The following is a 23,018-nucleotide window of genomic DNA, read 5'->3' on the forward strand; positions in this document are numbered from 1 at the left end:
ATGTTACAAACTCCCCATATTAGCTTGGGCTACATTAGACCTGCCTCAAAACCAAAGAAGAAAGCCCCTCCCCAAACAACAGCAACAAAATGTGTTGAGGGATTATTTATTTATTTATTATTTATTTAGAATTTTCGAGGCAGGGTTTCTCTGTGTAACAGTACTGGCTGTCCTGGAACTCACTCTGTAAATCAGGCTGGCCTCGAACTCATGGAGCACAGCCAGCCTCTCCTCCCAAGAACTGGGATTAAAGGTATGTGCCACCACCACCTGGCAGGAATCATTTTTGAGATAGAGTCTAACTCTGTAGCCCAGGCTGGCCCAGAACTCATTATATAGCCCAGGGTAGCTATGAGCTGACAGAAATCCTCTTGCCCCACCCTCCCAAGTGTTGAGATGATAATCATGAATCACTTACCCACACACTGGGTTTTCTGGGATATTTGTTTATTTGTTTGTTTTGTTTTTCGAGACAAGGTTTCTCCAGTATAGCCCTGACTGTCCTAGAACTTGAGCTGTACACCAGGTTGGCTTCTTACTGAGAGATTCTCCTGCCTCTGCCTCCCAAGTGCCGGGATTAAAAGCATGCATCACTCACACCTGGCTACATTTTCTGGGATATTTATAGCAGATTTACTTTATAATAGCCCAAACTTAGAAACAACCCAAATATCTATTGATGAATAACTAAAACATGGTATGTGTGAACAATAGCATACTGTTCATCTGTAAGAGGACTGGAGTACTGACAGATGCGCAGCGTGTAAAACTGAGAGCTGTGTTGTGGTAGCTAGATTCGAGGCCACAGTATAGGATTCCATTTTTGTTAGATTCACAGAAGATGAAAACAGCAATATTTTCCATCTGGGAGACAGAGATCCTGGGACTAGGGATAGTGGGTGCAGCCCTGAGGATGGCTTCAATGACGATGGGTGGATTGCGGAGTAAGGTGGGACAAGCCTGTGTGCTGCCCTAAGGAGTTCAAGGTCATTATTGACTTCGTAGTGAGTTAGAGGCCAGGCTCAGATACACGAGACATTCTCTCAAAAAAATAAATAAAGTATAATTTGTAAAATAGTACTTTATGATGTGTTTTTTTCCACATTTTTATTTTATTTTATTTTGGTTTTTTGAGACAGGGTTTCTCCGTAGCTTTTGGTGCCTGTCCTGGAACTAGCTCTTGTAGACCAGGCTGGCCTCGAACTCACAGAGATCCGCCTACCTCTGCCTCCCGAGTGCTGGGATTAAAGGCATGCGCCACCACCACCCGGCTTATTTTAATTTTTATTCTATTTTATGTGTGTGGGTATTTTGTGTATGTGTCTGGTGCCCAGGGAGGCCAGAGAAGGGTGTTGGTTTCCCCTGGAAGTGGAGTTACAGGAGGTTACGAACCACCGTGTGAGTGCTGAGAATCACACCCAGGTCCTCTGGAAGAGTAACCAGTGCTATAGCCAGTGCTTACAGCTGCTGAGCCCTGTCTCCATCCCTTTCTACATTAAAGAAGAAAAACGTCACAGACAAGGACGAGGCCCACGTTGGGGAATCTGAGAGTCACTAGAAATATTTTAGTGGTCTCCCTTCTGATTAAGTCCATGAGAGGCATGTGGAGGTTCTTTGTGGAGACCTTCCTCCCTGGAGCTGAGCAGGGGAGGGGTGAGGGGAGCAAGTGGGGACATCAGGCTTGGGTTCATCGAGACTAGGAGGCTGCAACCCATTCCCTTCCTTAGGAAGGGTCAATCTGGCAGTCTGGGTGTCTTTCTGTTAGGAAGGATGTGACCCAGAGATCTTTAGCCTCAGGGAAATCTAGTGCATGAACAGGAAGCACTGTGGCCAGAGCCGAGCCTGGTAGGGATCCTGGGCCCATTGTACTTCATGTTAGCACCCTGGACCCTTTGCTGACTGGAGCCCTGTTCCCAGAGGCCAGGGAAGGCTTGCAGCCGGCCCACCTCCCCTACCCAGTGGTAATGGTCCTCTTGGCGCTCTGTGTTGTCTGGTCCAGCGACCTCTGCTAGTTCCTGGTTTTGAAGGGCACTTCCAGGTACACGTCCTATCTTTAGCTGTCCCATACTGGTGGGGACCAGCAGGTTGTGAACGGGAGTCTGGGAAACCTTCAGTGCCAGCGGCTCTCCCGTGGCCCCTTAGCCAGCACTTTCAGGAGCCTGTCTCCATGGAAACGTTGGCCGCCTGCCCCGCTGCTGCTGACACAGGTGTGAGCTGTTTACTTGGCAGGTGCTGGAAGAGCTTAGCCTTAGGATAGTGAGTCCCAGGGTGCCATCTGCTGGGAGATGGGCTCCCAGGATGTCATGAACTCCCTTCCCCAGGGAAGGTTTTAGGCAGAGGAACTGGAGGCCAGAGGCAGGCACCTAGCGTCTCAGAGTCTGGGTTGCTCCTTTGCCCTAGACAAGCTATCATGACCATAGGGTCCACATCAGGTTCCCGGGTCCAGTCTGGCCAATAGTACATGTGTGTTCCTGTACATGGGTCCCAGAACCTCCCTCCTGAGCATGCCGGGGTCTGTAGATCGCACCTCCTAGGGGAAGGAGAGGTTTTGGTCAGGGAATCACAAGATGTCTCAGAGCTCAGAGCTGCCTCTGAACCAACCTGCCTCACCAAGCCACCCATCAGGCCTCTCAGCTCTGGACACTGAGGCCTGTGCCTGACATCTGTTCACTGAAGTCCTCTCTCCGAGTCTGGGTATAGTCCTCTGTAAGTCTCAACCTCTGGGACATTCATTCTCTCTCACAGAGTACACACCCAGGGTATGGCCACCAGTTGTACCCTCAGGCCAGAACCTGTGACCTGCAGGAAGTGATGGAAGCTCAAGAAAACAACTGGGGCCTTTGCCTAAGTTGCTTTTCCAGGTTGGGCAAGAAATAGGACTGTTGGGAAGGAAATAGGACTTAGGGAGCAATGATTGCCCCAGATTTAACAGAGATCCTGCCCCAAGAGATGCTTTAGAGGGTGTCTAGGGGCCGGGCTGGGGCTCCAAGCTTGGGGAGGGGAGGCCTAGCTTCCTCAGTTAGGTGGAACTGAGCAGTACAGTGATCCTGGAACTGTGTTTGTTTCTGTTGTCCCTCCAGCACTAGCTGGACATTCTGACAAGTCAGTGTCCAGAGCTGCCCTAATGCCTGCATTTTGTCCAGGACTTTAAGATCAGCAATCAAAGCAGGAGACACCAGGAAAATTGATTTTTAGCCATGAGTCCCACAAACAACAGAGCCTCTTCTTTAGGTGTAGCTCGACTGCTGTCGAAAATCCGAAGTTTATGTTTTCTTTTGGTTTTGATTATTTTTTTATGTGCATTGGTGTTTTGCCTGCATATAAGTGTGCAAGGGAATCAGATCCACTGATTGAGCTTGAGTTACAGACAGTTGTGAGCTGCCATGTGGGTGCTGGGAATTGAACCTGGGTCCTCTGGAAGGGTAGCCAATGCTCTTAACTGCTGAGCCTTTTCTTCAGTACCTTTGTTTTGATTTTTTTTAAGACAGGACTCACCTGGTAGTTATGATGGTCTGAAACTGACTATGTAAACCAGGCTGAACTCGAATTCACAACGATTCTCCTGTCCAGGCCTCTTGAGTCCTAGGATTATAAGGATATACCACCATGCATAGCTCAAAATCCTAGTTTTAACAGAAAGACTGGTTGTAGGGGAAGGATACCTATGAAGTTTCTTCCTTTTTTGAGCAGCCAGTATTTTCCCTCCTGCCTGGAGACAGGTAACAGCCCCATCCTTTTTGCTGGAAACTGTGTCATCTAAACAGAGATACTAATGGCAGCCCCCAGCTTTCTGCCACCAGGTCCCCTGAAGTCTGAATGAAGCCCTCAGTGTCTCCTTTCCACAGACAACTCCGATGCTTCTGAATACTGTGGTCCTAAACTGGAGTGGCCAGAAGGCAGAGTCCACAGTAGCGACTTCCTCATCAGACAGAGACTCCACACAGAGGACCAAAGAATGGTTAGGAATGGAGCCCCAACAGCTTCACAGAGCACCTGGATGCTGTTAGACCCAAAGCCCAGATGTCTGTTCTGAAACTATTTACCAAGTCTGTCAATTGCTTCTTTTCATTCAAGATGGTTTAAGCTTGGATGCTTGTTGGCTTGACTTTCACGCTTTCAACCTGTACGTTTGGGCTCCTGTTCTTTTGGCTCATGGCTGCCTCCTGCATTAGAGAAGGTTAGGTTTAAATGAAGATGGCATTGGAGAGACCCTTTCTTAGGTTTCATGGCACCTGAACCATGGCAGAGGCCTAGAGGTTCACACATACAGCTCAGGGTGATGCCCTCCACACACAGCTTCTCTCCAGGAAGGTACCTGCCACTGCTGGCCACACCAGGCCTTTGCTGAAGGTCTGAACAGTACACTCATGTCATGGGCAACAAGGAACCCTCTGTTTTCTCCCCAGGTTTCTGTATTGCTCAAGTGGAGGAGACACAGGCTTACTTGCCTTTATCCTTCACCCCAGACCCACAACTTCTATTTTACGTATTATCAGAGGAGGGCAAGCAAATGCCACAGCAAGCATGTGGAAGTCAGAGGACACCTTTACAGAGTTTTTCTTTCCACTTTTACGTGGGTCCCAAGGATCGAAGTTGGGATGTCAGGTTTATGTGGCAAGCACTTCTACCTACTGAGTCACCTGGCCAGCACTTACTTTATTTTTGAGACAATGTCTCTCTATGAAGCCCAGGCTGGCCTCAAACTAGACTTAGCCTCCTGAGTGATGAAATTATCATCATGCCTGGCTTACTGGACACTTTTTTCTTTTTTTAAATTTTTTTCGAGATAGGGGTTTTCTGTGTGACAGCCTCGGATGTCCTGAAACTCACTTTGTAGACAAGGCTGGCCTCAAACTCACAGAGATATGTCTGCCTCTGGCTCCCAAGGGTTGGGATTAAAGGTGTGTGCCACCACCACCCGACATCACTGGGTACTTTTTGACGTCCCTTCCATTTCCGTCTAATTTTGGTGCCCTGTATACAGGATGTCTGGTTTGTGATCAGAAAGATCAGGGTTAGAAGCATGGTACAGCAAACGGGCACGGAACCAATCCCCCGTGAGATCGGGAGGGGGACCAACAGTACTTCAAGCATGCTGGCCGGTCTGCAAAGGCCACCCTCTCTGCTCCTTGGGGATAGATGTACCACTGGAGGTCAGGATTGGGAGCTGCCCAGGCCATGTCCAGGTTGCCACAACAGAGATGGGCACTCATAAGTATGTTTAGGGGGAAAAAGAAGTATGAGGGTCTCCTCAAGAGCCATGGCCCCGTTCTTTCTCCAAAGCCTGCCTTTGGAAGCCCATAGGAACTAATTAGCACTTTCTTCCTTGTTACCTACATTCTGAGTCCCTGGGCACCATCACGTGTCCCTCCTCTCTTTCCTTCCTCTTCTCAGTGCTCTGGGGTGTGGAGGCCGCAGTCTCACTTACTGGAAGTGATGATGGAATAGCTGTGTGGTGGAAAAAACTTGGACAGTGCTCAGCAGGACAAGGACGGATGCCCCGAGGGCCTGAATCCGGGCTGTGACAAAGGGATTTTACTGGTCACTATTCTGCCCTTTTACCAGATCAGAAAATCTAGAAATGTCCCTTGCTGTTTCGAGCTTCTTCAAAGCCTGGCTGGAGCACGGCACCAGGGCACTGCCTTGCTCTGGGTCCCGGTCACATGCCTAGATTGTTTGAATAATTCAGATTTAAGAAGACCTACTTTCCTGTTAGGCCATTTCCTGCTAAAGAGCAGATGGGGGAGGGGCGTTTGAATTATACATCCACACTCCCTGGGTTTTTAGAGAAGCCTGGGCACCGAGCCAGTCCCTGGGCAGCGCTTCCACCCTGGAGCGGTGCTTAGCTCTGCAGCCACTGCTGATGGAGCTCTGGGCTGGTCACATCTGACTGGGTGTGGCTATGGACTTGCCAGCTGATTTTCTGAGATGTTTCCGGAGAAGGGAGTGTGCCTGGAAAATCAGGAGAGGCCTGGACTCTGGGCTGTAAGCAGGGATCCCTTAAATTTTTGACTAACTGTCCAGAGGGCTGGGCAGCAGTGTGGGAAACAAAAAAACACAAGGGACCTGGGCTGAAGTCCATGGATGAAAAGGAGTCTTCGGATCCCCTGGGATACAAGAGGGAAGGCTAGCTTCTTATCTTTAGGGCAGGGCACTAGCTGTTAGCTGAAGCAAGCTGGAGAATGACCAAGGTCCAGGGACAGAGGTCCCTGCTGCTTGGGGAGTGCTCATATGGGGGGGGGGGGCGGTGAGGCCACGCGCGCGCAGCAGCCTGAAGCTTCAGCTGGGGATCTGAGAATCAGGGGCCAGCCCTCCCCCCTTTCTTCCTTCCTTCCCCTCAACTTTGCCCCTCACACCCTGTCCATAAACACATAAATGATGACTTCAGCCAGTGTTGTGCAGCAAGTTCCAGGGAAGGCTCTGCCCCACCCTGATCAGAGATCACATGAAAGTACAGAGGCTAAATCTCAAAGCCTGTGAAGGCTGAAACAGGAGGACCCCAGATTCTAGTCTAGCCTGGGCTGCAGAGCAAGATGTCCTTAAACAACAGTTCAACCATGTCAACCATGTTAGGGCTCAGCATCCTCATAAGGGACCTTGTTCATGGGCTGCCAATAAGTGGGAGCAGGGAGGAGGCAGTTTATGGAACGGGGAGCCCCAGAGGCTAGCCCCTGAAGGGCTCAGTCTGTTCCCTCCCTGCCCCCATCTTCACTTAGGAGACTTCAAAGTGGCTGAGGGGCTCACAGCAACTTGGAAGACTCTGCAGTGATAACTGGCCTTGTATACTTCGGGCTACTTGCTTCTGTCCATTTCCCTTCTATACCACTTCTTCCTTCCTCTCTCTCTTCCTCTTCTCGTTTCTACTTTAAGTCATTCACCCAGGCAGATCTTGAAGGGTGGGCATCAGGCCTGCTGGGGTCTGATGACTGCCTTAGAATGTGAGAGCACCTGCCAACGCCCAGAAGCCCTGACCCTCTGATATTCTATTAGACCGCACTCCTTGCCCGCAACCCTTCTCTGCAGGAGCCTGGGGCCCAGATGTCTCCTGGTTACCCAGTTGTTCACGTTCCTCTAGCTCCACCCTTTTTTGGACCAGCAGTGACTAGTGGAGACCTCATCCTGCCCATCTCTTCCCAGGTATAGTTCTGGTTGCTGAGTCTTGACTCTCACTTGGAACTCAGAATGCCATTTACTTTTTTCCAGACCATAAATATCCCCCAGGATCCTCTGGGGGTGGGGTGGTTGCTGTGGGTGAGGAAGTCTTCACAGGTGAAATAGGGAAAAGAGCTGGGCAAGACGGCTGGGAATAGGCCACTTCTGAGAAATGAAGCTGGCAATGGATGTTCTTTTAGGACTGGACCGGTAGGCGCTTGGGGAACTTCTGCACAGAAGTGACAGCGGCACAAAGGCCGGTCTTCACAAAGTTATGGAACAGACTCCCTCTCCGGAGATGGAGTCACAAGGGACAAGGGAGAGGACTGGGGGGCAAAGCACAAGATGACCCTGGGCTCTACTGGAAGAGGATGGGGTGATGGAGCTGTCAATGGCGTGGAGTAAAAGAGCTACTCAAATGACGTTAAGCCAGGTTTAGCTCAGCTGGAGTGAAGGACATAGAGGCCCAGGGAGTAGGGTAGGATGGTAAGCAATTATGGTTACGTTGGCGATATCTGGAAACAAGTTCCTTACTCCCAAAGCAAAAGGTCACTGACTTGAAGGAAGAGAATATGAATAAGCCCTGCAGTGTTTTGGAGAGATCAGTACACTTAGTGTGTTCAAGAAAAACAGTCACAAATGTCCACATGACTGTTTGTATGTACATACGTGTTTTCGTGTATATATGTGTTCTGCCTCAGGCTGTCTGCTCAGCCTGCTAGAAGTAATGACATGTTAGTAGCAGTGAATCTCCAGCACCTGAATCCTCATTTCTATTGCCCACTAGCAGGAGAAGGTCTCAGTTCAGGGCTGACACAGAGCAAGCCTAGGAGCAAAGCAACAGGGACATTTCTATGGCCTGGCAGGAAGCATCCGGAGCAGGGAGGGAGGTGTGAAGACCACCCACCCAAAGGCTGCTGCAAGAAGAAACAGACTAGGGAGGAGGAGGTAGACCTGGCTGCAAGGCGCACAAGAGACAAGAATGGAGACCATGAAGTGTGAAGAAAGCTTCCTTAGCAGCGAGCGGGGCGAGGTGCCAGTGCCAGGTCCCAGGCTGTGGTTTAAGAGAGGCTAGCGCAGGCCTGGAGGAAGTAAGAGAGGAACAGAGACTATTTTGGAAAGGACAGAAAGGGAGTGAAGAAGTCAGTGTGGCAGGAGTCGTGTTAACCCAGGGCGGGTGGAATAGAGGCAAGACGGACAGAATGGCATGCCTTACAGATTCTTGGGGTTACTCTCGACAACCTTCCTGTGCCATCTGGCTACCCTTGCCCAGGCTAGGCCCCGTGAGGCCGCTCGCCTACGCCCTCCGGCCCTCCCGGGCTGGACACACAGGCGGAACACACCACGCTCTGGCTTTGGGCGCGTGGTATTGAAACCTAAATCAGCAATCTAGAACCCGAGGCTACCGAGAACAGCTGCAGACAGGTCACCCCCCAGGAAGACCCTCGAGCAGGATCACGGTGCCTTTAAGCCGCTCGCGCACGCGCAGGGGCGAGGAGGGCGGGGCGGAAGGCGCGGCACGCGCACGCCGCCGGTGCGCGGTGACGCGACGTGGGGTTTCCCGAGGCTGCAGGCAGGGGCCGCCGCGCCCATCCTGATGGCTGGAGGCGTCTGAGGGGCGGACGGCGACGGCGGCGGCGGCGGCGGCGGTGGCGGGCGCGGGCGGCGAGGGCAGCGGGGCTGGAACTGGAACAGCCGCCGCGCGGACCCGACCAGCCTCGCCGGCTCCTGCCCGCAGGCCGCGAGCGCGACGACCGGGTCGATCAGGCGGCGGCGTGGGCGCCAGACTGGGCGAGGGCGAGGTGAGCGTGGCCGCGGTCTGCAAGTGGCGCGGGTCCTTGGCTGGGCCGAGTCGGGCCGGGCCGAGCCCTGCGGCTATTCTTCCCGCCCCGGGGTGGGGGTCGTCGGCCGCCCGAGTCATCACGCCCTCCAGGGTGGGGCCGGCGGGGACCGCAATCCCTGGGTGGGCTGGGTGGGCGGCGGGGCCTGGGTCTCGGGTCCCCGATTGGTTGGGGCGGAGCCGCCTAGGCCGGGATGCGGACCGGGCAGGGGTCTTGGGCTTAAGGCCGCATCCGTGATGTGAGACAGAGGCCGGTGTCCTGGGCTTCAGGGTGGATCCCGAGCTACGGCGACTGGGGTAGGGGTCCTAGGTTCGAGGCTGGATCCCGGATGCGGGGCTGGGTCTGGGGTCTTGGGTTCAAGGCCGGACCGAGTGTCGGGATTCGGTTTTCAGATCCGTGATCCTCGAATCGAAGCTGCGGTGGAGTGGTCTCGGCCGTGGTGCCGGAATCCGGCGGTGGTCCTGAGTTTTAAAAAGGGGAGCGGGATGCTGGACCGGGGCCCGGGTCGTGGGTTCGAACCTGGGCGGGGCGGCCTAGGCCGGGATGAAAAGGGCGCCCCGCAGGCGCTTCTTCTCGAGGCCAGGTCCCCGCGGGAACAAAAGCCGAGCTCTGCCCTCCCGACCGCGCCTTCCTGCGGGGTGTGGGACTCATCAGGGCCGCGCGGGGAGCGGCCGCGGGGCGGGTCTCCCGGATACCGCGATCACCCCTGCCGGGTGCGGGCCTGCTGCCTACCATGCTTCCCTGCTCCCCTGGTTCCCGACGTTCCCGGCCCCAGGCGCCCGCGAATGAATGGGCGCCGCGTCCGGCCGCCGCGACAAGATGGCGATGCCCGCCTTTGTCAGCTAGGACCGCGCCGGCCGCCGCCGGGGCTGAAAACAAAGGCCGGCCCTGGCAGCCGCGGCCGGAGCAGAAGAGAAAAGCGCTGGGGTCCTAGGTTCGCCTGGACGCCACTGTGGGGAGGGGGCGTCTTGCCCAGATCCCTCACCGGGTGGTCTAGTCTATCCCTGTCTCCACAGCCTCGATTTCCCCTGGGGAACTGCAGCTTGGCTTTTGACCTTTTGATACATCTGAACATGTTTTTTTTCCGGGTTTTTTAAACGTCACGTTTAGCATCCCCCAAATAGCATCCCTATATGTTCCCAGTTCATCTTTACAGAGGTTATGTCAGGATTTTTATTTTGAGAGAATTAGTGGAATTTATAATGAAGTATATTAACGGGGCTTGTGTGTAATACTGAAATTTCAGGAAACTCGTAGTGTTTGTTAGTTCTTTTGTTACGTTTCGGCCTGATAGCAGCAAGCAAGCATTTTTGTGTGTTTAAATAGCCTGTGAGATTGACTATTAACCAAGAAAATATGTAGATGATCTTTCATGATTAGCAAGTAAATGGCAGTGTAATCTTGTGAAAAGTTCTTCACTGTCGAGACTGGATATGGTTTTCAGAGAAAGCATTAATCGGTTTCTAAATTGCTTTGTCTTTTTTAACCGGTCTTTATTTGAAAATAAGGATTTTAGTTCTAATGCTAAAATCTGGATTCTTCTCGAAGGTACTTCATACTGCAAAAAGAAAATGAAGGAGCAGTTCCTTTTCTCCTTTCTTATACTGGGTGTTTGGCCGAGGATGAAAGTGTGAAGACAGGCATTGAGCCTCTGTTAGACAACAGAACTAGGTTCTGGCGTGGTTTGACTTAAGGAAGCCCGACTTTGATGACAGACGCCTACAGGAATGTAGTGCGGCTGGGAAGGCCAGGATCGCCATGGGGAGGAGGCTAGCCTGTGAGTGTAGGGTCCTGCCTGCATCATCTCCATGGGGAGGAGGCTAGACTGTAGGTGTAGGGTCCTGCCGGCATTTTATTTCACTGCTACAGTGTGCAGTCTTTCTTAGAAGATGAGAGGCTGGAACATCAAAAGTAGGTTATCTGAGGCTGTGTGCTCATACCTGCTGCTTGGCTCTGGGTGTACAGATGCCCGGTTTCAGGATTGTATTTCATCTGCTGGATCCTTGCAAGGATCTTTTGATGCAGGAGATTGAACATGAAACTTAGACGTCTTCCATGAATTTATCCACGGGACACAAACAGTTCTTATGTAGTACCTGAGCTGACATCAAAGCTATGTTTACTTCACCAGAGTAGAGCAGAGTGCCCCTTAAACACACTTTTTAAAAAGGCTTCTCTTTGTTTGGTAGCCTTAGTTATGTCTGATTTGGGGGAATAGGGGGACCAGGTAAATTTCCTTAGATTTAAAAGGTTGCAGAATAAACCAGATGTGCTGGTGTGTCTCCTCTAATCCCAGCACTCTGGATGCTGAGGCAAGAGGATCAATGCAAGTTGGAGTAGCCTGGGTTACCTCTTGACCAACCTTGTCTAAAACACTCCCTTTTCCCAAAGTCTGCATAATAATATTTTTGACTGTTTTCCTCAGAAAACAGACACATCTTTCCACATCTAGGAAGGCTGGTTTCAGAGTTTTATCCAGGTGGATTTATACCAATCACTGGAGAAACAGACTGACTTAGAGAAGATAATCTCTCAGAGTGGTGCACAGATTAGTGAAGCTTTGTTAGTTTTTTTTTTTTTTTTGTTTTTGTTTTTTTTTTTTTTCGAGACAGGGTTTCTCTGTGGCTTTGGAGCCTGTCCTGGAACTAGCTCTGTAGACCAGGCTGGTCTCGAACTCACAGAGATCCACCTGCCTCTGCCTCCCGAGTGCTGGGATTAAAGGCGTGCGCCACCACCGCCCGGCAGCTTTGTTAGTTTTACTTAGTTAAAAAGTACTGGGTTGGGGGTTTAGGCAATCAGTGCTGAGCCTGAGGACCTAAGTTAAATCCCTGGGTCCCCTATGGGGAAGAGAAGAATGCACATAATTGCTCCAAGTAAGTATACTTTAAGAAAACCTATTTGATACTCCTGGAAAAGTTAACATCTCTAAATGTAGCCTTGAGAAAGCCCTTGAGCCTTCAGGGCTCCTTCGCCGCACCCCACTACAGTTGGCTATGTGGCCAGTGCTCACCTATAGTGAGTGACCCACAGTGATTTGTTTAAGAAGTGGTATCTGTAGTTATTAGTTTGTTCATTGGATTGTTTTCCTCTGCCCAAGAGATTTGGCTCATGTCAGTCATTAAATTGGATTAAATTCTTTATGTGGGCTTTGGCTTTAGCATTAGTGGATTGGTAATAGATATTCTCAGTTTTATTATCTGGGCTTGACCATATGGTGTGCCTTTCCCCATCTCCTTCTAGCTTTTTAAAGACCATTTTGCTCTGTAACCCACGCTGTCCTGGTATTCACTGTTTAGTCCAGGCTGGTGTCTAACCCCTGGTGATCCTTCTTCCTCAGGCTTCCAAGTGAACCAGGCATGAACCATCATAAATCTCATAAGACAAGGGACAAAATTTTTAGACTTGTGAGGTGTTTTTTTTATTTTTAAAATTATTTTACTATTTAGTATTTTACGTGTTTGAATATTTTGCCTGCATGTAAGACTAAGATTACATAAAATGGTTCTAAGCTTTATTTAATTGAGTTCATTCTGCTATTCATAAAAGATTATTACAAGATAATATTTAGTTCCTGTAGAGGCCAGAAGGCTGAGTTGTGTTACAGATGGTTGTGAACTACCATGTAGGAACTGGGAACAAAACCCAAGTCTTCTACAAGAGCAACAAGTGCCCTTGTTGGCTGAGCCAGCTCTTACACACCTTTTTATTTTTATTTTTTTATTTTTTGGCAGTTTGAGACAGTCTTTCTACATAGCCTTGGCTGTCCTAGAATTCACTATATAGACTAGGCTGGCCTTGAACTCAAAGATCCACCTTCCTCTGCCTCTCAAGTACTGGGATTAAAGGTGTGCGCCACCACCTTCTTAATTCTTAACATTAATTTAAATTCTGATTTTAGGAGTTGATGGTTTGACCCTTTAAGGTCATTTGCCACTCAGAAAGTGAGGCCAGGCTACATAGGACTGTTTGAGTAATTCCAGGTTTGCATTTGGGTGTTTGTTTTGTTTTCCAAGACAGGACTCACTGTGTTGCTCAGGCTAGTCTTGAACTACTTAAGGGATCCTCATCCTTCCGATTTTCCAAGTGCTAGTATTGCAGTCTTCCTAGAACTGTGCTTAAGAGTATTTATAGAACTTATGAAGTAGAAGTTCAGTTAAATGGTTGGTTTAGTGATCATTGAACAAGAGGAAAAAAAGAACAGATTTAATTTACAAAACTAAAATGTTTAGTAGTGATGGGAAAATGGTTCTATGATATTGTATGGGTGTGTATGTGAAGAGAGGACGTACCATGTTAACTGTTCTGGAAATAAGAATTTTAAAACTTGAATTTTGTTGCATAACTTATTTCAGAAATACAAACTCTGTAGACACTGGAGTTGGTCACTGGGTAAGAGGACTGCTAACTGCTCTTTAACCTCCTGCGCAGTTCTGGCTTAGGGAGTTCTGTTGATCTCCTGGTGCTACTGCTGGCTTCCAATGACAGAAAGACTTTCTCTTTTACAGAACACAGTTGCCTTTTTCTTTTTTTAAAGACTTAATAACAATAACAGTATTTAGTGATTTTTCTTCTTTAGTGGGGGTAGATGGTTTTCCAGACAGGGTTTCTCTGTATAGTCCTGGGACTCACTGTACATTGACTGGGCTGGCCTCAAACTCAGAGATCTGCCTGCCTCTGCCTCCTGGGTGCCAGGATTAAAGGTGTGCTCCACCACCGCCCGGTGTGTGCATCACCTTTAATTGAACTCAGGACCCCTGGAAAAGAAGCCTGTGCTCTTAACCTCTGAGCCATCTCTCCAGCCTGTGATTTGTTTTCTTAAATCAGAATTTTTTTGTTTTTATTTTGGCTTTGCTTTTTCAAGACAGGGTTTCTCTGTGTAACAGACTAGGGTGGCCTCTGCCTCCCAAGTGCTGATATTAAAGTAGTACACCACCACTGCCACCTGCCTTAATTCAGAAGTTTTAAAGAGCCATTTCTAAAATCTCCGATTTAAAAGACTAGGATTACATAAAATGGTTCTAAGCATTATTTAGTTGAGTCCATTCTTGTATTTATATAACGGTTACGGTTACTAGATATAAAGATAATATTTAGTAGTCCTAGTTTTATGACGTATTTTATCAAGAGGGGAAGAGAGTGTGTATATTTGCTTTAAGACTGATGAGAACAGCAGCATAGGTGAAGCATGCTTATTAACCTGTATGTCATTGTGTGGGATGTGGGATTGTAAAATTCAGTCCCTACAAGAAATATAGATGCTCATCTGCTCATCTACTTGTCTATTGGTTGATATTCCCTTTCCTTTGTTATTAATTAATTAATTTACTTGTTTTTTTTGAGACAGGGTTTCCCTGTGTATCTTTGGAGCCTATTCTGGAATTCGCTCTGCAGGCCAGGCTGGCCTTGAACTCAGAGATCCGCCCGCCTCTGCCTGCCAAGTGCTAGAATTAAAGGTGTGCAGCAACACCGACTGGCTAATTTATTTAATATTTCTTTTCCTTTTTTTTTTTTTTGTTTTGCAAGACAGGGTTTTTCTTTTTCTTTTTCTTTTTTTTTTTTCTCGAGACAGGGTTTCTCTGTGGCTTTGGAGCCTGTCCTGGAACTAGCTCTGTAGACCAGGCTGGTCTCGAACTCAGAGAGATCCGCCTGCCTCTGCCTCCCGAGTGCCACCATCGCCCGGCAAGACAGGGTTTTTCTGTAGTCTTGGCACTTGCTTTGTAGACTAGGCAGGCCTTGACCTCACAAATCATGGAGATCTGCTTGCTATTGCCTCCCAACTCCTGGCATATTTAATATTTCAAATGTTTGCTCAGCACCTTTTCTGAGTCCTGAGTGTGGGCGCCTGACGAGTAGGAACAGTAGAGGTCAGTGGTTCTCAGGGATACCTAACCAACCAGTTCTAGACTTGGTGAAGTCTCCGAAATAAGTTTGAGGTGTGGGGCAGAGGAGAGGAGATGGTGTTCTTCATGCAGCAAACAGCAGCTGGACTCCATTATCCACCTTGTTTTCAGCACTGGAGCAATGTCTGGCACATAATAAACGTGCAATAATTACTTTTCTGTAGCCAGAAATTCTCCCGGGGAGAAGTAGATAAAAGAAGATCAGAGTCTTGGGGAGAATGTGAACTTTGATCTAGAGGGCTCCAACAGGCCTCTGAAGGGTTTGAGTAGGTTAACTAGAAAGGGACAGCGCTTAAGCCTGGAGCATTCTCAGGGCAGGGGGGAGGAGGCTGGCTGGAGAAGATGAGTAAAGCTGGTGATCAGGAAGGAGCCCTGGAGTTTTGTGGGGGTTCTGTCCTGGGTGCCTGGTGGGGTAGATAATGACTTTGGTTTGTGCACCTTCACATTCTGCTCCACAGACACATAACAGTCCTTGAACATTCTCTTGCTCTGTGGAGACCCTCACAAGTGTGTTTACAGAGTTTGTTCTCCATTAGGAGCCTCTCACTACAGGACCTTCATGAACCACAGGCTCCATAGCCTGATGTTGAGCTTCCCACTAGTTAGTTCTCAGCTTCTGGAAGAAGGATACTCAGCTTTACTCCTGAAAAGTACACGATAGATATTTGTTGAATCAGTGACTTCTTAGGCCTTTGGGAGTTACTAGCATTTTGATGGTGATTGGAGCCTTGGGATCGGTGCTTACTCTGACCTTCAAATCTTAAAGTGTAATCTGTAAACTCTTAGCAGTTCCTGAAACCCTCTTTAGGGTCTCTTAAGTTAAAGCTACTTGTAATCCTATGACTATTTTATTTTAGTGTTAGTTTTGCACTTGTGGCAAATAAAACTGCTAACTGCTTAACACAGATCAAGGCTGTGGCACAAACTGGTCATTTTCATAGCATTCGGGTTAATTACTGATTAATCTTTAGATTCAGGAGGCAGAGGCAGGCAGATCTCTGTGAGTTTGAGACAAGCCTGTCTAATAGTGAGATCCAGGTTAACCAGAGCTTTAAAAAAAATCATTAATCCTTTACATTTATTATTTTCTAGTTTTTTGAAATGAAGTCTTGCTATATACCCCAGGCTGGCCTTTTTTGACTAGTTATGGTGACACATGCCTTTCTTGTTTTGTTTTGTGCCCCCCCCCCCCCTTAGGCAGGGTTTCTCTGTGTAGCCCTGTCTGTCCTGGAACTCACTCTATAGACCAGGCTGGGTTTGAACTCCAGAGATTCCCTCTGCCTCTGCCTCTGCCTCCCGAGTGCTGGGATTAAAGGTGTGCACCACCAACACCTGGCCCCAGGCCTTTTAAAAACCTAATGCCTTTGATGAATTGTCAGAAATAGGTTCTGTAATTCTAACTCGTGACTGCCCATCCATCCCTTTACTGTCCCATGACAGAATGGGAAGGTAGGCATTGTGCAGCCGAGCTGAAGAACTGTAGCTGCTCAAACATGGATATTGCAGAAAACTTCTCAAAAATTAACAGTCAACCAGATACTTAAAATAACTTGAGTATTGATGGCAGTAATAAATAGAAACATTGAGGGCTTCTATTTTATAGAAAGATGTAATAGTAAGACTAGAAATACATAGCAATAGTATAAATAAAATACTTATAGAATATTTATAGAATAATAATACAAATATTATAAGTAGAAATAAATAGAAAATCTCAGAGAGATTGCTCAGTGGTTAAGAACAGTGACTTCTCTGCCAGAAGACCCAGGTTTTATTCTCAGCACCCACATAGAGGCTCACAATCATCTGTAACTTCAATTCTGGGCATCTTCTGGTCTCTGAGGACATGCATATGGTACACAGATAATACATGCAGGCAAAACATCTATATACATGAAATGAAATATTTTTTAAATAAATAGATGATTTCAAACAGAAATAGAGATTTTTGTTACTGCTATCATGACAAGACAGTATCCAGTATTTAAAGGGTGTATGTGTTTTACTGGAATGAAACCCCAGGCCTCATGTATGCTAGCAAGTATTCTACCACTAAGGTATACATTTTCAGTCTTGAGGATAGTGTGCCTTGCTTATAAGATTAGAGGGTGGTTCTAGTGAAACAGTTTTTGTTAATTATAGATGAAGCATTGTCTGCATTTGAAATACCTCCTTGTATCAGTCAACTTTCACTTCCCAAATGATGTGTACATGATGCTATGAACTCACAGATGGATAAAAGATCTATTCAGGGCATAAACTGGAGTAAAATGATTTAATGAAACTGCTTGAAAAATTGTCAGTTTCAGATTCCACATTAGTACTACCCTTTAAGAACTGATCACTTGGGGACATAGTGTGGCTCATAGAATAGATGTCCTGCCTCAGAAACAAGGTTGGAGCTCATGAAATGTCTTAGCAGGTGAAGACACTAACTACGAAAGCCTGATAACTGGCGTTATGTCCTCAGGACCCATGTAGAGACAGATGGAGAGAAATGATTTTACAAAGGTATCCTCTGGCCTCCACATGTATGCTGTGGCACATACGTGCCTCCTTCCATGTAAACAAATAGTTTAAAAACAGAACAGTAGCACTTGGACCAGTGAGAACCAGCCTGAGGCCATCAAGCCCCCTTAATTAGAATGTGTAGCTTTTTTTTTCTTCTGTTTTTCAAGACAGGGTTTCTCTGTGTAGCCCTGGCTGTCCTAGAACTCTCTTTGTAGACCAGGCTGGCCTCGAATTCACATAGATCCGCCTGCCTCTGTTTCCCAAGTGCTGTGACTAAAGGCGTGCCACTACCACCCAGCTAGAATGTATAACTTTAACAGTGTTGAAAAATTTATGCTGGACATGGTGGCATGTTTGTAATCTCGTGATTGGGAGGTAGAGGAAGGAGGATCATAGTTTAATGCCTTCTTCAGCTACATAGCAAGATTGAAGCTGTTGTAGGCTATATAACAGCCTATTCTACAAACCTCTGCCAAAGCAAAATCCAAAAACCACCCACGTCATGAAGCAGAGACTGACAGCTTTACATTTTGTAGATTTCTTGGCTAAAACCTAAATAAATACCCTGATTACATTTTTTTTTCCCACTAAAAAGGTAATGGTGAAAACAGATAAGCGAAAGCAGAACAAAAGATCAGAGAATGGAAGGAGAGAGCCAGCCAATGGAGTCATCCTCTGATACATGTGTTCATACACATGGACACACTGATAAGTAGAAAAGAAGAAACTGACCATTTGAGCTGGCAGTATAGCTCTGTGGCAGTGTTTGCCTCCATCCCATCACTGCAGTCAGTGAACCAAAGATCTACTTGGCTATTGAGTTTTGGTTTAGTCTTAAAGAATATTTATCTCCCTAACAAAATAATAAAAAACCTGTGAGAGGCTGTTTTCTTTTTTTAATTGTAATTTTTATTTTTCGAGACAAGGTTTCTCCGTGTATCTCTGGCAGTTCTGAAACTGGCTCTGTAAAAGATCCACCTGCCTGCTTTCTAAGTCTGAGATTAAAGATGTGGACCACTATTCCTGACTTTTTAAAAGTTGCCTGAATTCCACATAATGTGAGTTCTGTTGGAAACCAGAGGAAGGGTATTGGATCTCCTGGAGCTGGAGTTGTTTTTTTCCCTCATAAAAAAGTGTTGTTTTTGATAACATGTGTCCAAGTGATTTAATACACATACATTTGGGGGGAATGGGCTTTGCAGTGTATGTGGAGAGCATTTGGGGATGCTCTTCCATGCATGTGTGGAAGCCAGAAGTTCACTTGGGATATCTCATGTTCTCCTTAGTTGTGTATGATTTTGAATGGATCTTTAGTACTAGTACTTTTATTTATTTTAATTATGTGTGATTGTGCATAGATGGATATGGGTACTCTCAGGTCAGAAGAAGGTGTCAGATGCCCTGGAGCTGAAGTTACAGGCAGTTGTGAGCTACCCACTGTGGGTGCTGGGAACTGAACTAGGGTCCTCTGGAAGAGTGGTATGTGTTCCTAACAACTGAGCCATCTCCAGACCTTGTTCAATTTCTGAGATTAGTTTTTGACTGAAAGTTGAACCCAGAAGGATCTGTGCTTACCCCCACCCCCACCTCCCCCATCCTAAACCCTCTTCATTCCAAGTACTGGGGTTGTGGGTACATGCTGGCAAGTCTTAGTCTTATGTTTGTTTTTGTTTTTTTAGACAGTTTCTCTTTGTAGCCTTGGCTGTCTTGGAACTCGCTGTGTAGACCAGGCTGGTCTTGAAGAACTCAGAGATCCATTGGCCTGCTTCTGCCTCCCAAGTTCGGGGTCAAAGGCGTTCTCCACCATTGCCTGGAAAGACTTGATTTTTATGTTGGTTCTGGAGATTCAAACTCCATTCCTTGTGGTTACTTAGCATTCACTTTACCCATGAACCTTCTCCCTAACTTCTGATTTAACATTTAAAAACTTTTCAGTCTTGAACTACGAGGATGGCGTAGTGAATAAAGGTACTTATTACCAAGCCTGACGAACTGAATTTAATCCCTGCGATTTACATAGTAGAATAAGAGAACTTACTCATGCAGGTTGCCCTCTGACTTCCGGAGCTTTTCACTTCCCCAAAATTTAAACTAATTAAAAAATTTATTTTTTATTTACTTATTTATTGGATTTTCAACACAGTTTTGGAGCCTATCCTGGAACTAGCTCTTGTAGACCAGACTGGCCTCAAACTCACAGAGATCTGCCTGCCTCTTCCTCCCTAGTGCTGGGATTAAAGGCATGCATCACCAGTGCCTGGTTTAAAAATCTTTATTTATTTATTTATTATGTATACAATATTCTGTCTGTGTGCATGTCTGCAGGCCAGAAGAGGGAACCAGACCTCTTTACAGATGGTTGTGAGCTACCATGTGGTTGCCGGGAATTGAACTCAGGGCCCTTGGAAGAGCAGGCAATGCTCTTAACCACTGAGCCATCTCTCCAGCCCTGGTTTAAAAATCTTAATCTTAATTTCTGAATATAGTAAATACCAGTTAATCTATCAAGGCCCCTGGGATCCTGAATGATTGAAAATGGAAAGGGGGTCTGAGCTGAAAATTAGATACTGGAAGTCCTTTGCTTGCAGCCAGTCATGTTGTCTTAATGTCTTGTCTCGTCACTTCTGCGTCATACACATTCAGTACTGCATCCTGCAGGGGAGGAAAACCCAGAGTTTTGGCGAGGTCTGCCCTGAGAGTAGGTATGGGGAAAGTAGAAGGGCAGTTAGCAGATGATGAGTATAGGAATAGTAGCTCATAGAACACAGAGTGAGATCTACTGTCCATGGGACCTTTCTGAGTGCAAGGAATGGTCAAAAGTGAAGAGTGGGGAACAGATGGAGCTTGTGGCAGTGGAGAAGGGTAGGTGCTTGCTGTGCTTGGCTGGGAGTACTTAAGGTGGCTGGCTACATAGGGGAGAGATAGGAGATCTCCCTTCTTTCCTTTTTTTGAGACGGGGCCCCAATATGTAGCCCTAGCTGGACCTTGAACTCAAAACGTCCTGCCAACCTGTTCCCCCAGTACTGGGATTAAAGGTTATGCCACCACTTCCAGCCAGTTGTGTTTTCTCCTCCTTATAGCTCACTCATCCATCTGTTGAGCATCTTTGTTCTCTCCATTCTCATAAGCATTGTAGGGATTAAATGATAATGTAACCCCAGGCCTGATGGCTTTTGCCTTTAATTCCTGCACTGGGGAGGCAGAGGTGTGGGCGTGGGCCAGCCTGGTCTACATAGCAAATTCCAGAGTGGCCATGGCTACATCGAAAAACTTTGTCTCAAAATAAAATTAAATAAATGAAGTGGAGTAAAATGTCAGCTTCGATGGACACTGGGAGCGTCTTAGTCCTTTGCCTGTTCTTTCATGCTTTCATGAGATTCTTCCCTAGGCCCTGCTGGGCTTTGGGTTCTGTTGTAATAAACAACCACAAACTTACTCTCATAGTTCTGGAGAAGTCTGAAATCGGGGTGCAGGCAAGATGTGTGAGCGTCCTGCAGGGAACTGGGGAAAGCTCTGTATACTGCTCTGCCTTTGAGAAGCTTTAATTTCTCTCTCTGGTTGTCAGCTGTGTAACATAGTTGCTTGTGCTTGCATCACTTCAGGTTTCCGCAGGTTTTCATAGGACTTTCTAAACTATGCAACTGCTTTCCTTAGAAGGACAGTTGGCTGAGGCCTACTCTGATTGTGTGATCTCATTTTAGTTTGCCTGATTACACCTGAAAAAGACCTTTCCAAATAAAGTCATAGTTCCCGGTAGGCATGAGTTTTGGCAGATGCTGCTCGACCCTAGATAGCTAGTGCTTCATCCTTTGGGACCCCTCTCCTTGTGTGTCTAACTGATGTTCTCCTGTGTTCGTTCATTCGTTCTTTCTTTTCTTTTTTCTTTTTTTGGTTTTTCGAGACAGGGTTTCTCTGTGGTTTTGGAGCCTGTCCTGGAACTAGCTCTTGTAGACCAGGCTGGTCTCGGATCCTCCTGCCTCTGCCTCCCGAGTGCTGGGATTAAAGGCGTGCGCCACCACCGCCCGGCACTTGCTTTCTTTCAAAGTCAGGTGGTGCTGAGGATGGAGCTCAGGATCTGTCCTGTGCTGGACAGTGCTCCGCCACCATGTTATATCTCCAGTCCTCTTTCCTTCTTCTGTTTTATATCCTGTTCAGTAATAGAACCATGTGTCTAGTGTGACTGAAAAACTAGGTACTTGGTTTGTTTCCTTTTTCCTTTTTTTTCTGAAGACAGGGTCTTCCTGTAGTCCCGGTTGTCCTGGAATTTACTATGTAGACAAGCTTGGCCCCAAACTCATAAAGTTTCTCTTATCTCTGCCTTCAGAGTGCTGGAACTAAAAGCTTTTTTTTATCCCCAAGCCCAGCTAGTCTTCTTAGTGTTAATTTTTATAAAATGAATTGTTTTTGCTGTTGTTTTGTTTTTGCCTTATGTGGTCAATAAGTGCCATTTTGAGCAACGTAAAAGTATGAATTTGGGGAATTAAGTTGTGTTCACAAACTAGATTAGCAGCCTTTGCATATTTAAAGTTAGGAGCTGCTGTTGACCTTGTTTAAACCTTGGAACGTCAAGGTCAGATTCAGTAAATATCTATTTTAAATGGAAGTCATTTGTAAGCTGGACATAGTAGCTTACACCTATAATTTAATACTTGAGAGGCTGAGACAGGAGGGAGATCACTGGAAGGCTTGTACTACAATGTGAGACTAGAGGTTGGGGAGGAAGGGGGAGAGAGAGAAAAAGAAGTTGGGTCCTTGACTATAGTCAAGAGCACTTGTTGATGTTGCAGAGGTCCTGAGTTCGATTCCCAGCACCCACATGGTGGCTCACAACCATATGTAATGAGATCTACTGCCCTCTTTTGGCCTGCAGACATGTATGCAGGCAGAACATCATATACGCAATAAATAAATAAATAATTAAAAGAAGTGTGGGAGGTCAGAGGGCAGCTTGCAGGAGTGAGTTCTTCTATCATGTAGGTACCAGGGATTGAATTCAAGTTGTTGATATTAACAGCTAGCACCCTTAAGTAGTGAGCCATTTTGCTGGTCCTATTTTAAAATTATTTGAACTTTATTTGTGGGGTTTTTCTTGGGACATATGGCAGAGCAGCATTATAAGACTTACATGTTTATATCTTCCTAAATTGAGTGTCAGTGGGTTTAAAGCTGTGTGTATGTCAACCAGTTATAAAAAAATCAGATTTTTAAAAAATATTTATTTATTTATTTATTCATTATGTATACAATATTCTGTCTGTATGTCTGCAGGCCAGAAGAGGGCACCAGATCTCATTACAGATGGTTGTGAGCCACCATGTGGTTGCCGGGAATTTAAGAGCAGGCAGTGCTCTTAACCACAGAACCATCTCTCCAGCCCAAAATCAGATGTTTTTGTCGTGGGCAGTTGGAGACTAATTGAGTCATCTGTAAGAAGCAGCAGCAGAAAAAGGAACTGGCTACATGATAAATAACTGTGATTAGACAAGGAATTTCCTCTACTCCTCCTTTCCTAGCTGATCTTTATGTAGCTGAGAGTTCTGGTGCTCAGTGTGGAAGGCAAGGACTATGTGAAAAGCTTTGGCAAGCTCTTCACCTGAGCTCTTGGACCACTCTT

At 46.9% G+C, this 23,018-nt stretch overlaps 1 protein-coding gene across 7 annotated transcripts in view; it reads left to right on the forward strand.

The window, feature by feature from the left end:
* Positions 1–8,813: 8,813 nt before the first annotated feature.
* Gnb1 (G protein subunit beta 1) overlaps positions 8,814–23,018 on the forward strand; it is a 60,323-nt gene continuing 46,118 nt past the window's right edge. For 5 of the 7 annotated variants that reach the window (XM_075946611.1, XM_075946616.1, XM_075946613.1 and 2 more), the window contains exon 1: positions 8,814–8,954. The gene's annotated coding sequence lies outside the window, so the exon portion shown is untranslated. The remainder of the gene's footprint in view (positions 8,955–23,018) is intronic. The other 2 variants (XM_075946617.1, XM_075946618.1) reach the window with 1 other exon arrangement.

The sequence above is a fragment of the Microtus pennsylvanicus genome, chromosome 13, assembly GCF_037038515.1.
Source record: "Microtus pennsylvanicus isolate mMicPen1 chromosome 13, mMicPen1.hap1, whole genome shotgun sequence".
In the NCBI taxonomy this organism is placed as follows: domain Eukaryota; kingdom Metazoa; phylum Chordata; class Mammalia; order Rodentia; family Cricetidae; genus Microtus; species Microtus pennsylvanicus.